Source organism: Prinia subflava, chromosome 3, assembly GCF_021018805.1.
Source record: "Prinia subflava isolate CZ2003 ecotype Zambia chromosome 3, Cam_Psub_1.2, whole genome shotgun sequence".
In the NCBI taxonomy this organism is placed as follows: Eukaryota; Metazoa; Chordata; class Aves; order Passeriformes; family Cisticolidae; genus Prinia; species Prinia subflava.
The window spans coordinates 42971351-42987073 of record NC_086249.1 but is presented as its reverse complement, the minus strand read 5'-3'; the positions used below and the strand labels follow the sequence as shown (position 1 = coordinate 42987073).

At 40.7% G+C, this 15723-nt stretch overlaps 1 long non-coding RNA gene across 1 annotated transcript in view; it reads left to right on the top strand.

Moving 5' to 3' along the window:
- LOC134548617 (uncharacterized) overlaps positions 1-3691 on the top strand; it is a 30290-nt gene extending 26599 nt beyond the window's left edge. The window contains exon 3 of the long non-coding RNA XR_010079826.1: positions 2572-3691. This is a non-coding gene — a long non-coding RNA (uncharacterized LOC134548617). The remainder of the gene's footprint in view (positions 1-2571) is intronic.
- The last annotated feature ends 12032 nt before the right edge of the window (positions 3692-15723 follow it).

The window sequence follows — 15723 nt, the reverse complement described above, 5'->3', positions numbered from 1 at the left end:
CTCTGGTTTTCCCTTCTGGTTTTCTTTTTTGTACCTATGGTTGTGTACCTACCATTTGTGTAAGTCTGCGTGATATTTCAACATCCCCCACTTTTTCACTACACTTGAAAAGATCTGGAATAATTCCTGATGGAGTTTGGATCTGCTCTTCCATTCTCTTCCTTCTTTCTCTTTCTAGACCACAGCATTTTGCCTCAAAACTGGGGATACATGGATTTGACAGATGGCCCACTCAATGGATAAGGAATTGTCTGGATGATGGTACTGAAGGAGTTTTAATCAATGGTTTAGTGTCCAAGTGGAGACGAGTGGCAGGTGCTGTTCCTCAACGGTCTGTATTGGGATTGCCAAATCTTAACATCTTTGTGAGTAATATGGAGAGTGGGATTGAGCAAGTTTGTCAAGCTTTGTGGTGTGGTCCACATGCTGGAGGAAAGGGAGGCCATCCTTGACAGCTTGAAAGGTACCTAAAGTGGGCCTGAAAGAGATCTAGGGAAGGACTTTTCACAAGGGCATGTAGAGATAGTACGAGGGGGAAGGGACTTAAGCTGAAGGAGGAAAGGTTTAGATTAGATATTAGGAAGAAATTTTTTACTATGAGGATGGTGAGGCACTGGAAAAAGTTGCCCAGAGAGATTGTGGACTCTCTATCCCTGGAAATGCCTTAAGACTAGGCTGGAAGAAACTATGGGTAACCTGGTCAGGTGGAAGGTTCCAAGGCTGATGGGTTGGAACTAGATGAACTCAATAATCTTTAAGTTCCCCTCTGACACTAAGCATTCTATGATTCTATGATTTTGGCAGCTCTTCACAGAACCAGTCAGGAGGACAAATGGAAAAGTGGTATTGGGTTAGACAAATCCTACCAATCAGAACCAGTTTAGTGGGTTTCTGTAGGTGGATCAGTTGCCAGCATTGAAAAATCTTTGCAGAAGGAAAAGTGAGAATTAAGTTGCATTATTCACACTTAGTTATTTATACTGTTTACATCATACTATACATCAGGTAGAATTGTGCTTTCTTGTCACAATTTTGGAAGTAGGTGAGAGGACAGAGGTTACAGATTAAGCTGCCTAGGGCAGGGATGCATGCTGCTCTCTTTGAAATTCACTACCAACCCTAGCAATTTATTGTATGAGTGTTTGTTGAAAGGAAAAGGTATTAAATGCTAAAACGCAGGAAAAACAAATTAGTCCTGTATATCAAATGGATTGTCAGCTTAATGGAAAGAAGATAGTCCAGAGAGGCCATGGAAGAAGACTTTAATAACAACTTAAGAAGAAAAGGAATTAAAACTCTATACGAATAAAAAAAATCTCCGTGTCTCCAAGAAATTCTTATACCTTTGCCTTACTTGTTGATCTTTTCTTTGAAGTTTTATTATTGTCACTTCAAGACAGAAGAGATTTGGCAATTTTAGAGGGTATATCTCTCCTCAACAAATAAATGCATTAGTCTTTCCCTAGCTGTTGTTAGACAAGAAGCATTTGAAGCATTTTTGAGATCTTCATTGCTCAGTCTTTTAAGCAATCACCTGTTCAACTACAACAATCAGGAAATCCCAGTTTGCCTAATTTGTATTATTACTATTTTCAACAATATTCTCTCTCACAGCATCAAGACCCCAAGTTTAATGTAATGCATTTCCTTAATTGTTTTTTTGTCTATTTTTGCTCCAACACACAAAAGGTGTCCAGATTTTTGCATTACCAGGTCTCTGTGCTGTGTCAGGCGTAGTTAAGTGCATACAAAATTGAGGCAATTTCTGCCTCTATTGGTGTGACACAAATGCATCTCTCTGCCAAGGAGTCCTCCCCCAAGAGATACCTTCATGCTTTGCTTCTCATGGAGATGAGAACCCGTGGGTCTCAGATCCTAGGATGAGGCTGTCATATACTCTGCCACTGGGGTGGGACACAGGAGGAGAGAGGACAGGAATGGGTGCGGTACTTAATATGTTACACTGACGTTGCAGAAACATCACTAGAAAAGGATTTTATGTTGTGCTTTCATTCATCTTCAGCAAATTGTTGTAGAGAAGATCTCTCCCAAGCCTGATAAATATGAAGTTAATTAGAGGCCAGTGCAGGATTTCAGCTAGAGCTAAAACCTCAGCAACTGTTTCTGCATAGTTGAACTACCAGGGAAAGGCATTGTGCTGATGGTAACTGAGCTTGTGCTTACTATTCTAGCAAAACCACTCCAAAACAAGTTCAAGACCTAAAATTAGGTCTCAGCACCTGTCATTGCCTTGGGCATCCGCCTGTTCATGCGTGCTCATTGAAATATCTGTCTGCATTCTGGCATCTGCATTTCTTGCATGTTTTTACTCACTTTTACCCCTTCTTTAAATTTTATGTCTTCTCTTTCACTACTCCTTTGGGTATGTGTTTTACTGTCCAGTGAAGATACAATAGAAGCAATATCTGTACAGGGACTGTCCTTTCATTGTAAAGCATTGAGAGCAGAGCAAGTGAGGCTAATTTTATTTCTGTTGAGTTCAATATGTTTACAAGGATGTGAGTGCCTGGAGAAAGAGAATTTTCTGTAAAGGATTTTTTTTCTCCTTAGGCTTATTATGGAAAAACTTGGGTGAGAAATGAGCACCATTTCGCCCTCAAATTTGATTATGAAGGAATTTTTGCATAGTGAGAGACCTTATTTATGGAGCAGATTCTCAGGTAAGTACAGGTGTTCAGAAGATGTATTTGGAGATATTGACATGTATAAAACCTGAAATAAAAAAAAAAAACAAAAAACATAGTATTTCCTTTTCTGCTTTGCTTACCTCTCATAGAAGTGCCTCTTCCAAGGTGCCAGAAGACATACCAATGAATATTGGCCTAGTAGTGTAAAACACAGATCCCAAAAGGCATGGCACACATATCATTAGCAATAAGAGATCTACATCAAAGTTACAGTCAAATTACTGAAGTAGCCTAACTTTTTTTTAATGTTCATGGATGCAGCTCTGCAAAGAGCTCCTGCCTCTATGTATGTAGCAAAGCACCTCCTGGAGCCCCACATGGAGTTACTTTGAAGTGTGCCCTAAAGTATGGCTGCAAGCATATTTATGCTACTTTTTTCCCCCCCATTTCTTCTTCCTTCCAGTTAGATTAGGCTTAATTTTTGATAGACAGAGTCTTATCTAGTTTGTGTTTGTTTTCAGAACAGCAGTGGGCAAAACACTGAGGAACAAGTAGGCCTGGGGAAAAAAATTAACAATCAGGGAAATGAAAGCACATGTAGATTTGAAAAGATGAAAATTTTCTATACCTCTCCACTTCTGTAATGCTTAGTATTGCAATGCCTGGTTCACTGGAAAAAGGAATACCTGATGAGCCCAAAAATACGTGAAAGCAGGAGACTGCATGCACAAGGGTGTTCCAGTCACACAAATATATTGCTTGGTGTTCGTTCTTGAGGTTTGAAAAATCACAAGGAATCTTCTGAAAATGACAAGTCTATTTCCATGCCATGTGTAGTATACATTGCACCTCGTATAAATTGCTGTAGGGAGGCAAAGTACTATTCTTGGATCTGCAGGGCACCCCTGAGCTTTGATATGTGCTCTTTGATACTGTCAACTGTGAGAGTTCTTCACGTGTAGCAAAGGCAAAACATCAATGCTGAGTGTGACATGCACTGATCTTGGAGAGAGCCTTGCCCAGAGAGCATTTCAACGAGCAGAATTTTAACTGTTTCATTGGATTCTGCCGAGACATCTATTGGTTATGGATCACTGTGGAGTATGCAGGGATCACCCCCTGAAAATGATGCACTTGTCACTGTAAGTATATCTAGGGTTCACTTTGTTTGGGTTACTCCCAGTTTACACCCTGAAATTAGAAGCAAAACTGACTTGTTGTAGGTAACTTCCAGTTACATTTCCTGGTATCTCAGGTATCCACCCTGCTGAGCTTTGTGCAGTTGGAAAAGGGAACAGGGTTTCCACTGAATAGAAACCCTTTCAAAGCTGGGCCCAAGCTCTCTCATAGGATGGGTGCGAACTCAGCTGCAGCAAAAGAGAGTGCACTGCAAATAATCCTGCAGCCTCTGACCCCAGCTGATTGTCTTTTGTGTTCATCTCAGTCGCACATAGTTCAGACACCCTGTTCCTGAGTACACTGGTAGAAAATGAAGAAAACCATAAGCAAAGCAATGTTATAGTGACTACAGCATAATTTCCTTCCAAATTGTATAGAACAAGACAATCTAATGCAATTTTGTCAACAGTTAAAAATTATAATCATTTGCACTGTTAGAGAATGCAACTCTGGTAGTATTCTAAGTGATGTCCGTGGGAAATGTTTTGTAAATAACCAAGACTGATTATTCAAAAGAGAAGAAATCATTAACTCATTTTGTTGTTTCTTCTGTTCAGAAATTGTCTTCGCTATATGTTCATCATGAAGTCTTTTGTGGCTAAATATAAGCTGTAGTATAGTGAATAATTGCAGGAAGGTGGTTTGTTCTATATTTAATCCCCTCACCTGATCTTCTAAAAGTCTCTGTAATTTTTCTTGGTTACAAGAACCCTTGTTTATGCTGTGGTTTGAAACTGTGATGAAGGCCCATTCTCCTTAGCCTTAAATACAGCCAGAAGGCTGTAAGATATCTCTTGGATTTTGTCTACTCGTGTTTTCAAAACATGATCATCATAAGTGAGTGGAGCTTTGCAAGCAGTAGGCTGTCTAGGCACCTTTTGATCACTCAGAGTGAGTTTTAATTTAATCTGGTGCTTGGAGTTGGTAGCACCATGTCAATAAAAAATTAATTGCTTCAGGTATATTTGCGGTTTCTCATTTTGTGAAGCCTATCTTATTTAGGAGAGTTAGTATGTGCAAAGTAATCACATTTAACGTGGTTACATGCTGGAGTACAGTTGACTTTGTGCCAAACTATGGAGCTCATAGCACACGACTGCTAACTGGGGGTGCATTTCTGGGAGGCTTTGGGGGCTGGCAAAGAGGTCTCTGCCTGCTGCAAAACTAAGGGAGCAGCCCTTTAGTTTCCTTTGTGCCTCTCTGGACAATTCATGGAGCAGTGATGGGCTGCGTGCCCTGAGGCCCTGGTCTGCAGAGCACAGCTGGAATCAGCTCTGCTGCCTGTGAGGCTGAGACCTGACCACACATCCTCACAGCCTGGCCTCTTTTGGCTTGGGAGGGGAAGGAGGGTATAATGAATTTCCAGAAATCTCCTAGCTACAGTATCCTCCAGGATGAACTATTCCTAGTAATCTTTTCAGTGTGTTCAGGGATTTAAGGCTGTCAAAGCTACAAATGATAGATAAAAGATAACATGTTGGAAACTTAATAATAGCCAGCCCAAACAGATCCATAATAATGGATAATCATATCAGTGCATTATTACAACAACAGGAGATATTGCATGTCCTGCATGCATATGTACTCATATCTCACAAATGAGCCTGCCTGTGTATGGTCCAGCAAGTGTGAACTGAACTTGGCCATGGCACCAGAGGTTTGTCGTGGCTTCTAAGACAAATGGTAAATTTTAAATAAGTGTGGTATTTGCTAAGCTGAAATTTCATATGATGATATGAAAGACAATGTGTTGTTGGCTGTGTTACACTTTGAGTGACTTTGTTATATATCGGTTTTTAAACTGGCAGTGTGCACACAAATAAATGTTCATCAAATTTTAAGCTGAAGTATTTTACACCATCTCTTCAAAACTTTTAAATTTACCCTCTGTTCAGTTTCCATTTGGATCTCCTCGTGTTTTCAAGTTATACCTGAGATAATATGACTAAACAGAGTAGAAGGAACCCTCCCTTTTAAAACTGTGTATGTGATACAGTTATTTTTTGTCTCCTGTACTGACCCCTCTTTTTCTCTGTTGTTTATAAAGCAAAAAGAGGGAGAAGTACACAAATCATGATAAAAAAGATAATCCTTGGAGAACATGGAGATGCAATATGGTCCAACTATATTTCGTTGTTTCTTTAAAACATCACTGGCATGGTTTGTTTTGCACTTTATTTTTTGAGGCACAGCTTTGTCAATTTGAGTTTTCTTGGCTCCATTTGAATTAATGCAAAACAGTAAATAGTCTTTGGAAAAAAAAATCCACTAGGAACAAATTCTTTTGACTTGACACTTAACCCGCACACTTCTTCTGGCTCTAGGTTCCTCAGCCCTGATTACTGACTAACAGAGTATAACTTTGGACTCATTTAAAATGCAATTGCAGAACACACCAGAGAAAGTCATTTAGCAGTGTATTGACAAGAAGGGCAGACTGTTAATCTAATGACCTTCTTCCATTTCTAATTTCTAAGATCTCACTGTCACCAGTATTGGCAATATCTGACACTCATGTGTGGCAATGTATCAAATGGTCTGTTAATATGAAAGATTAATTTTTATAAAAGAGTCTCTCATGCCTCTTGGATACATAGAGGAACGCTGTGAACAAAGCTTGCTGTTTACTCTCTTTCTGTTCTCATGCTGCTTATTAAACTAGTTTGATATAAAAGCAAGGCATAAAACCACCTACGACACCAAATATAATTCAATAGTATCACTTCAAAGATAAGCACATTGTTAAGTTTCCATTGGAATCAACTCATCTGAGGCAGTATTTTGTAGTCACAGAATATTAACACATAACTTTGTTAACCATCACCTGTAGCTGGTGAATGCCATTGATTTTTACTTCATAGTGCAACCATCTCAGAAAGCCAAAACTGAAGAAATGCAGGTATTTCCAGGTAACAAAACATGTCTGATAGTGGTCTTCAGCCATAAAAATCTGGCATTTTAAGTGTACCTTGGAGAGGAGTCTCAGGAGAATTCACATTGTTTGTTTTGAATCCTTTCTAAATCCCCAGTGACACAATCTTGAAATAAAACTTAACCCGAGGCAGGTGTCTCCTCCAGTATACCTATATAAGCCATTTGGTCCAATACACACAAAGAGCACTTTGAGTTAAACAGTTTTCTAGATGGCTCTTAAAGGCTGACAGCATTAAGTTTCATAACAAACAGATGTTCATATTTTATAAGCTTCCTCCATGAAAGACTTCCAGTGTTCTCTATTTCAACAGAGGCACACTGGAAAATTATGAGGGTTTAGAAACAGTACTCCTGTGGGAACCTGAAATGACTGGGTTTGGCTACAGCAAAACACATCTACAGCTGTGGAGACATCGATAGTGAATGGTGGGAAGGGGTGGATGGACAGGATTAGGTCAAAGGCCAAAGGTTTAACATCCTGATGATGGAGAGATTTCCACTGATGGTGGAAAGTGGTGATTTCCCTTCTTCTTTGGAGGCACTGGCTTCCAAAATGGGAGCTCAGGGCTGCTTCCTAATGCCAAGACAGGTAACAGAGCTGTGAATCCAATAACATCCATGTGAATTCAGTGGCAGTGTATCCTTGAAAGCAGGGGAACAGAGCAGCCTGGCAGGCTGTGCTGTGGCAGTGGGGAAAGGAGAGCAGAGCAACACAGCACCTCAGATGCATCACCCTGGAGCCCCTGGAGCAGAGGGGGCCATTTGTTTTAACAAATGTTGCCGATATTCGGAAGGAGGAGATTGTACCTCTCTGATACAGGGCTGTTAACCCTCATTTTCCAAATTGGCATGTTTTTGTGTGCTGCTTTGCTGCCTGCTTCCTGAGCAACCCTCATCTGCTACTGAAAACTGAAATGGCATCTCTGCTTTTCCAGCTTTTTGAGGCGAAATGTCCAGAAGAGTCAGAGGAGCAGTTAAAGGTGTCCCTTTCCACACCTTTCCACACACATGGCTTGAAAGCAATGTAGAGGCAGTCCCATGTCATGCTGACCCCCACCCCCCCGCCAGAGCCGGTGCTCCTGACACCTTCCTTCCACAGACTCCTCTTTTTATACAGCCAAGCTGCCAGCCAGATCAGGGGGCTTATCACAACAAAGCCAAACTGTCTCTAAGCCAGCTCACAACCTCCTGTTTCTGCTGGCTCAGCTCATCAGTCAAGCTAAACAAATCAACTGGAGTGCTGGGTGTGAGGAAAGGAATGGGAGGGCATAGCTAGGGCTAGCAAAATACCTTTTCTGGCAGTGACACAGCCCAAAAGTTGTCTAAAATTAACCTGGAGCAGTAATGGAAAAAGATTATTTGCTTACTCTGTGCTATTTAAGGGTCTCCAAAACATAAATGGATTTTTTTTTAAATTTATTAAGTCATCTTTGTCTAACCCTTTGGCTAAAATAGTGGACTCAGTACTCTAGAAGTATAATAAAATCTTGTCATTGTGAAATGTATGGGCATTCTACTAATGAATTCAGGAGAACTAGGATTTCACCCTTGAAATTAGACCTGGATTTCTTTAGAATTTTGGACATTACTCTGTATCTTTACATCTTCTTGACATTAGGAATAAACCTAATACTCCTGAGTTTTAACTTCTGAAGCCTTGCAGATAGGCAATGTAAAATTTCTTTTGCATATACATTTAACTGCTCGTCCTTAATATTTACTTTGAAAAAGACTTTGTTCCAAAAAACTTATTTGCATGAATATTTGTGGAAAGCAAAACCAGACCAGATGCAAACACAACTAAAGTAGGTTCATTTAAAAAAAATTCAACTGTTTTTGTATAACTACTTCACAGCATTTATCCAGTCTGGCTGGTAAAATGAAGCATTTTAGGTCTTTGAGAGAAAAAATAATTCTTGCAACAGGTACTTTCATGGACAAACAAGTTTGAACAACCCATTCCTTCTTTGTAATCTCTTCCTGACTAGTTACAGATGGAAGAAGAACTAAGGAAAGAGGCAAGAGAGATTCTTACCATCCTGTTTTCTTACAATCATGGAAATTAAATTAAAATAAGCATTAAAAATCAGCTTCTTTCACTTCTTCTCCTAGCTCATGAGGATTTTCCAGTGCATATTTTTCATTGGTTTTGTTCAGACTGGTCTGCCAGATTGTGGTAAAACAGAGGAAAAATCCGCCTTTTAAAAAATGTGAATTTTTCACATGACATGGAAGCCAGTCACTCCCAAAGCTCTTGCTTTGGGATACAAAATATTATACAACTGTATAATCTCATCCCCTCAGTAAGGCTATAAAAATTAGACCAACTCATCTTTTCTTACACCTTATATATTATATTGATATATGTCAGTAAGTACTAATATGTTAAATTGCTACCTTTGTGCAAAAATGGATTGGTATGGATAAAGCAAAAACCATCTTGGAGTGATGCCATTAGAACTGACTTGCCCTGAATCAGGCCTTGTTGTACTGTTCAGATGCAGTATTTCAATTAAAACAATAAAAGAACAAGGTTTCTAGACACTATTAATTAAAATTTTCTGCTTAATCTCTGTGGAATGCACAAAATCCACATTGTCTCACTTCTTTAAAAATCCTTGGCCCAGCCAGCTCCAGAGCTTGTTTTCAGAAATTCAAGTTGAAGAGAAGTTATGTAAAAGGGAAACACTGAGAGTGGTATGGACACAATGCCATATGTGGCATCCCCACAGCGTCTGTATGAGGGGCCACCTCTGTACATGGGTATGGGCTTTGCTCACAGAGAGCCAAATTTACTCTGAGCATTTACCACTCTCTGTTTGTCTACCTTGACTCCTTCTCCTCTGGACACATCACCAGATCCATCATCATTCCCAAGGGATAACCCTTTTCCACAGTCAGAGCTGAAGGACAGAGACAAAAGGAGCTTGAAAAGAACCAGCCTCAAACAAAATTCTGCAGACTTTTTTAAAAAAGTAAGTTTTTGCAGGTGAAAAGAAATCAATATGGCTGAAAGCAGCCAAATTGGTATATACACCAAGCTAGAAGAACTTTCTATTTGAATAGTTTTTTCTAATAAGGAAAAGTGAACTGCATGCCAAAAATAGCATATAGCTGTGACGTGAATGAGCCACTGTTCCCATCTTGTTGAGAACTCACTGGACTCTGCCTGCTTCAGAGGGCTTTATAATACCGGGTAATACTATAGCCTAACATTTTGCCCATGACGTCTTTACAAGAAAAGGGACTTTGAGTTCCTGCTAGTGCGTATGTCTACCAAATAAAAAACAGCAGGAGAAAATTGTGCTTCTGTCTTACACTGGTAGGGCTTCAGTAATTTTGGCAACTTTGTGTCAAGGGAGTAGAAACCAAAATCGTGCACCTAAGCTTTCCAAATCAACATCAGCAATATTTATTGCACTGTTTGTCCAATTCCAACCTTAGCAATTGAGGCCTTATAACCTGTGCTTCACCTAAGCTTCTAGTAAGCTGGAGTAGTAGAAAACAGTGCAAACCACTGAGAAAAGAAGTAATTATCATGTGGACACTGAAATGTACAAATTATCATCCCAATTCTATCAAGTGCATAACTGAACAAATTGAACTATGAATCAATACCATGGTTCAGTGTCTGTTCATCTCTTCAGGAGAGAAGATGCTTCTTCCAAATTCCACTGTAGTTCAATTCATCCTTGATAAATGACAATGGGCTTTAAACATTGCAGAATACCCAAATGCATGCTTATAGACTATACCCTTTTGGTCAATTTGTTGGAGGAAAGTAGTAAATGGAGGGCTGGTTTCCCTTCTCCAGACAATATTTGATCTCTCTAAACCCCTGAGAACAGCAGATCTGAAAATCAGTGCCAGCTAGAATTAAATTATTTTGATGGGAATGACAGTTCAGCAAAACCTGCACTTTTAACACCAAGAGCTTCTTCAATGGATTACTGGTGGAAGGTGGCACAAATTTTGCTTCACTGCTCACTTTAATGTATTTAAGTCTTCGCAGCTATGGATATAAGGGCTCTTTATATGTATTTATGATCTTTCTAATGCTGCACTTAAATTCATAAAAGTGGTTAGGTTGGAAAAGAATTCTAGGATCATCCAGTCCATCTGTTAAACCAGCACCACTGTATTCACTACTAAACCATAACCCCGAGAGCCACATCCACAAGTTTTTTCAGCAGTTTCAGGGACCATGGTTTCACTCCTTAACTGAATCCCCTGTTCGAATGCCTGACAACTCTCTCCAGTAAGAATTTTTTTCCTAATATACAATCTAAACTTTCCCTGCTGCAACTTGAAGCCATTTTTTCCCCTGGACACACTTCAGCATCTCAATATCTTTCTTGTAGTGAGGGCCTCAGAACTGAACACAGGATTTGAGGTGTGGCCTCATCAGTGCTGAGTACATGGGGCAAAGGTTTACAGTGAATGGGTGGTATCAGACTGGCATCCTGTGATTAGTGGGTTCTGCAGGGCTCCATCCTTGGCCCCGTGCTTTTCAACATCTTTATTAATGACCTGGATGCAGGATTGGAAGGAATTCTAAGCAAGTCTACAGATGATATAAAACTGGGAGTGTTGACTGCTTCAAAGGCTTGGAGGCCCTGCAGAGACACCCTGACAATCCAGAGGGCTGGGCAATCACCAACCATATCAGTTTTAACAGGAAAAGTGCTGGATGCACCTGGGATAGGACAACCCTGGATGTACAGACAGACTGAGGATTAAGAGGCCAGAGAGCAGCACTGAGGAAAGGATCCTGGGGGTCCTGGTCGATGGCAAGTTGGACAGGAGTCAGCAGTGCCCTGACAGCCAGGAGGGACCACCCTGCCCTGGGGTGCACCAGGCACAGCATGGCCAGCTGGGCAAGGGAGGGGATTGTCCCCTCTGCTCTGAGCTGGGGCGGCCTCACCTCCAGTGCTGGGGGCAGTTCTGGGTGCCACAAGATAAACAAGACATTGAGCTGTTAGAGATTGTCCAAAGGAGGACCACAAGGATGGTGAAGGGCCTTGAGGGGAAGCCATATGAGGAGTGGCTGAGGTCACTTGGTCTGTTCAGCCTGAAGAAGGGGAGGCTGAGGGGAGATGTCATAATCTACCACTTCCTCATGAAGGGAAGAGGAGAGGCAGGCACTGATCTCTCTCACCAGTGACAGGACCCGAGGGAGTGGCCTCGAGTGGTGTCAGGGGAGGTTTAGGTTGGATATCAGGAAAAGCTTTTTCACCCAGAGGATGGTTGAGCACTGGAACAGCTCCCCAGGGCAGTGGTCACAGCACCAGCCTGACAGAGTTCAAAAAGTGTTTGAACAATGCCCTCAGGCACAAGATGTGACTCTTGGGGATGGTTCTGTGCAGGGCCAGGAGATGGACTTGATGATACTTATGGGTCTCTTCCAACTCAGCTGACTGTGATTCTGTGTTCTGTGATATTAAACAGAACTGGCTCCACTAGTGAGCCCTGGGCAACACCACTTGTGATTCTGTAATCATGTAGTCCCTAGTAACTAACAGCATCAGTGTCATTCTCAACTTTTTAAGACTAGCTGGAGTGTGACACTCAGAGAGGCATATCATTTACTCCATTTACAAGATTCATTACATTATCTGAAGGGTTTGACAGGCTTTAACTAACACAGTGAAGTATTATAACTAAGGCTTCTTCTTTCAAGAACAATCTGCCCTAATCTGAACTAAAATCTTAATCAGGCAAACCTTCCAGCTCCCATCACACATTAATTCAAGGCTTGAAGGGCAGTCATGACCCTGAATTTGTCTTGTGGTCACAGATCAGACAACATATGGGGCTGGAACACTTTTGTTTCAATGTAAATTGAAGAATATCTGAACACTAATAGTGTAACAGGTGGGCTTACTGTTGTCTATGAGCTTTAATATTTCAACCCAGTATGCCAATCTCTTACACTAAGACACTTCTTCAGTATTTGCCAAATACCTCTTTGAAGAAAAAGTGAGATTCACCTTTGCTCAGAAAACTATGGGCAAATGGATGATATCCATACAGTGCCTTCAGGCATCCACAGTGCTTAAAAAATAAGCAACTGATTTAAGTAGGAAGATCCAGATCTCCAGACAGTAAATGCTATTGTTTCTGAAATGTGTAATTTTTTTTAATGCACTGTCTTATGAGCTGCTTCTTACAGAATCTGGCACAAGTGAAGAATTCATGTTAATGTACAATCTGGACTTTTGTAAATAATGTCAGTAGTTCTGTTGTGACGACAAGACTTCACTTGAGACATAAAGAAGGTTCTGTCTGTGAACACTCAGACAGAAAAAAACCCCTCAGTCTTGTATCCGGGCAATTCATAGAAGGGAAGAATTCTATAGATCTGAGACATTGCCAGGTTCCCTAGGAAAGAAATTCTGAGCCCAGAGGACAGAGTGTGAAAAGGTGTATAAATAAAGATTAAAAGGCAAATATAAAGAGAAAGGAGAGCCAAAGCTCAGGAGGGAGATGTACAAGGTGAACTTGCCAAGACTGAAAAAAGAGACATCTCATAGAGCTATACAAAGATAGTGACCTTTTCTACTCTGCAAAACACAGTCAAGATGTCCAAGTTTGACAACCACAAGACATTTATGACAGACCTTACACAGCGGAGAGCTTATGAATACTCTAGGAGATGTTCCCATAAGGAGATGATAATGATACTGTGGGCTTCTATACCTCCTTTCACATCTGGGAATTAGGATTGCCCCCTGTACAAATCTACTGCAGGCTATGGTCTTTCACTTTGGCTGTGTATTGACTCCTCATGGGCTGCTTTTGGCCCAGGATTCACACTATACCACTGAATCTTTTAACATTCTCTAGCTGTGGCATCCTAGAGACAATGGAAAGGTCCCAAAAACATCCCAAGTACAGGAAAGGGGGAAAAAAGGCACTAAACATCTGGAACTATTTGAGACATTAATTTTTTTTTCATTTACACACACACAGACACACACACACATATATATATATGGATGTACACATACCCATACAGAGTGAATTTCATAGAATCCTGGAATGGTTTTCATTGGAATGCATCCCTAAGGATCATCTAGTCCAACTCCCTGCCAAGGGCAGCAACACCTTCCACAAGATCAAGTTGCTCAAAGTTCTTTCCAACCTATCCTTAATTACTTCCTATGATGGGCCATCCACAACTTTTCTGAGATGTCTGTTCCATTGTCTCATCACCCTCATGGTGAAAGAGTTCTTTGTTCTATAGAGTCTAAACCTATCCAGTCTCCTTTTAATACCATTGCTCCTCATGCTGTCACTACAGGCCTTGGTGAAAAGTCTTTCTCAAAGTCTCTTTTGTATATTGAAAAGCCACATGAGAGTTTCCCCAGAGCCTTTTCCAGACTGACCAGTCTTTCTTCATAGGAGGAATTTTCTAGTCCTCTGACCATTTTGTGATCCTCCTCTGCACCTGCTCCATGTCTTTGTTGTGCTGAGGACTCCAGAGTTGCATGCAGTACTACAGGTGGGGTCTCACCAGAGCAGAGAAGAGGAGAATTGAATTCTTCAACCTGTTGCCTATACTGTTACAGTTGGCTTTCCATATGTATGTTATTTCCATACGTATGCAAATGCACACTGCTGGCTCATGTCCCATTTTACACTCACTGGTATATCCAAATTCTTCCTGCAGGACAGATCATTCTGTCATGCTGTGACAGATCATTCTCTGATTCTATGATCATTCTCAATTCACTCCTCACCTAGTCTGTACTGGTGTTGGGGATTGTCCTCACCCAGGTGCAGAACCTTGCACTTATCCTAATTGAACTTCATTATCCTCATGTAAGTCCATCCCTCAAGCCTGCCAAGGTCCCCCTGGGTGGCATCTCTTCTCTCAGTTGTGTCTGGTGCACCACTATATTTATGAAGATGTTAATCCGTACTGGACCCAGTACTTGCCCTTAGTCTTTGAGTCACTGAGTGGGCATCCAGCCATTTCTTTACCCATCTAACAGTTCACCCATTGAACCCATATCGCTCCAATTCAGAGGTAAGAATGTTGTGGGGACCTTTTCAAGGTGCTCACAGAAGGCCATAGGGAGGGTATTTGTAGCTCTTACCTCGTCCACTGATGCAGTCACTTAATCTTAGAAGACTGCTAGATTAGTCAGAATTTGCCCTTGGTGGGACTTGGTTGGCTCTGTATAATCACCTCCCTGCCTTCTGTATGTTTTGAAATATTATCAAAGATGATCTCATCCATTATCTAAAAAAAAAAAAAAAAGGTAGTGCAAGGGATGAGCCCTCTGGAAAAGCTACCTGCCTCGTCATGGTGGGTGTTTCCTCTACCAGATAAGTATTTTCCATCCTAAAATTTTACCCTACTCCCTGTAATAGGAGACTAAATCACAGATTTGAATCTCTTGTGGCTTAAAAATAACAGCTGAAGTCAGATTTGAATTGTGTCTTGACATTTCAGATTGTTGTGTCATTAAATAATTATCAGCCCAGACATATAGTGAGTAAATGCTTTGTGTTAATTGGACTTCAGAGGTGTGACAATAGAGAAGAGGCTGGGAAAGCAAGAGCATTTCCAATGTTGATATTTGTGTAGTAACCCAGGGATTTGCTTTCTTCCTGAATAGTGGGGAGTGACATACAGACTAATTTTTCTTTTTGAAAGACTTCATTCTTTTCACTTTATGCTAAAATACTCCAAAGGTGCAAAAGCAGGTAAAGTTTGAAGGGGATGTCAGCAGATGTTTACATGAGAGACCAGAAATTATAGAACAAGCTTGAGTGCTATTTTCATTTCAAAAGTGTGATGCACTTGACTCTATCTCAGAGTCTTTTGAAGAGAATTAGGTCAAGAAGAAAATCTGTTTCTCAAGGAGCTACTTAGGAAAGCCTTTTACTCAACAGCAATGACAACATAGACACTACATTTATTTTAACAGACAGCGTATGTTGCAATGCTGAG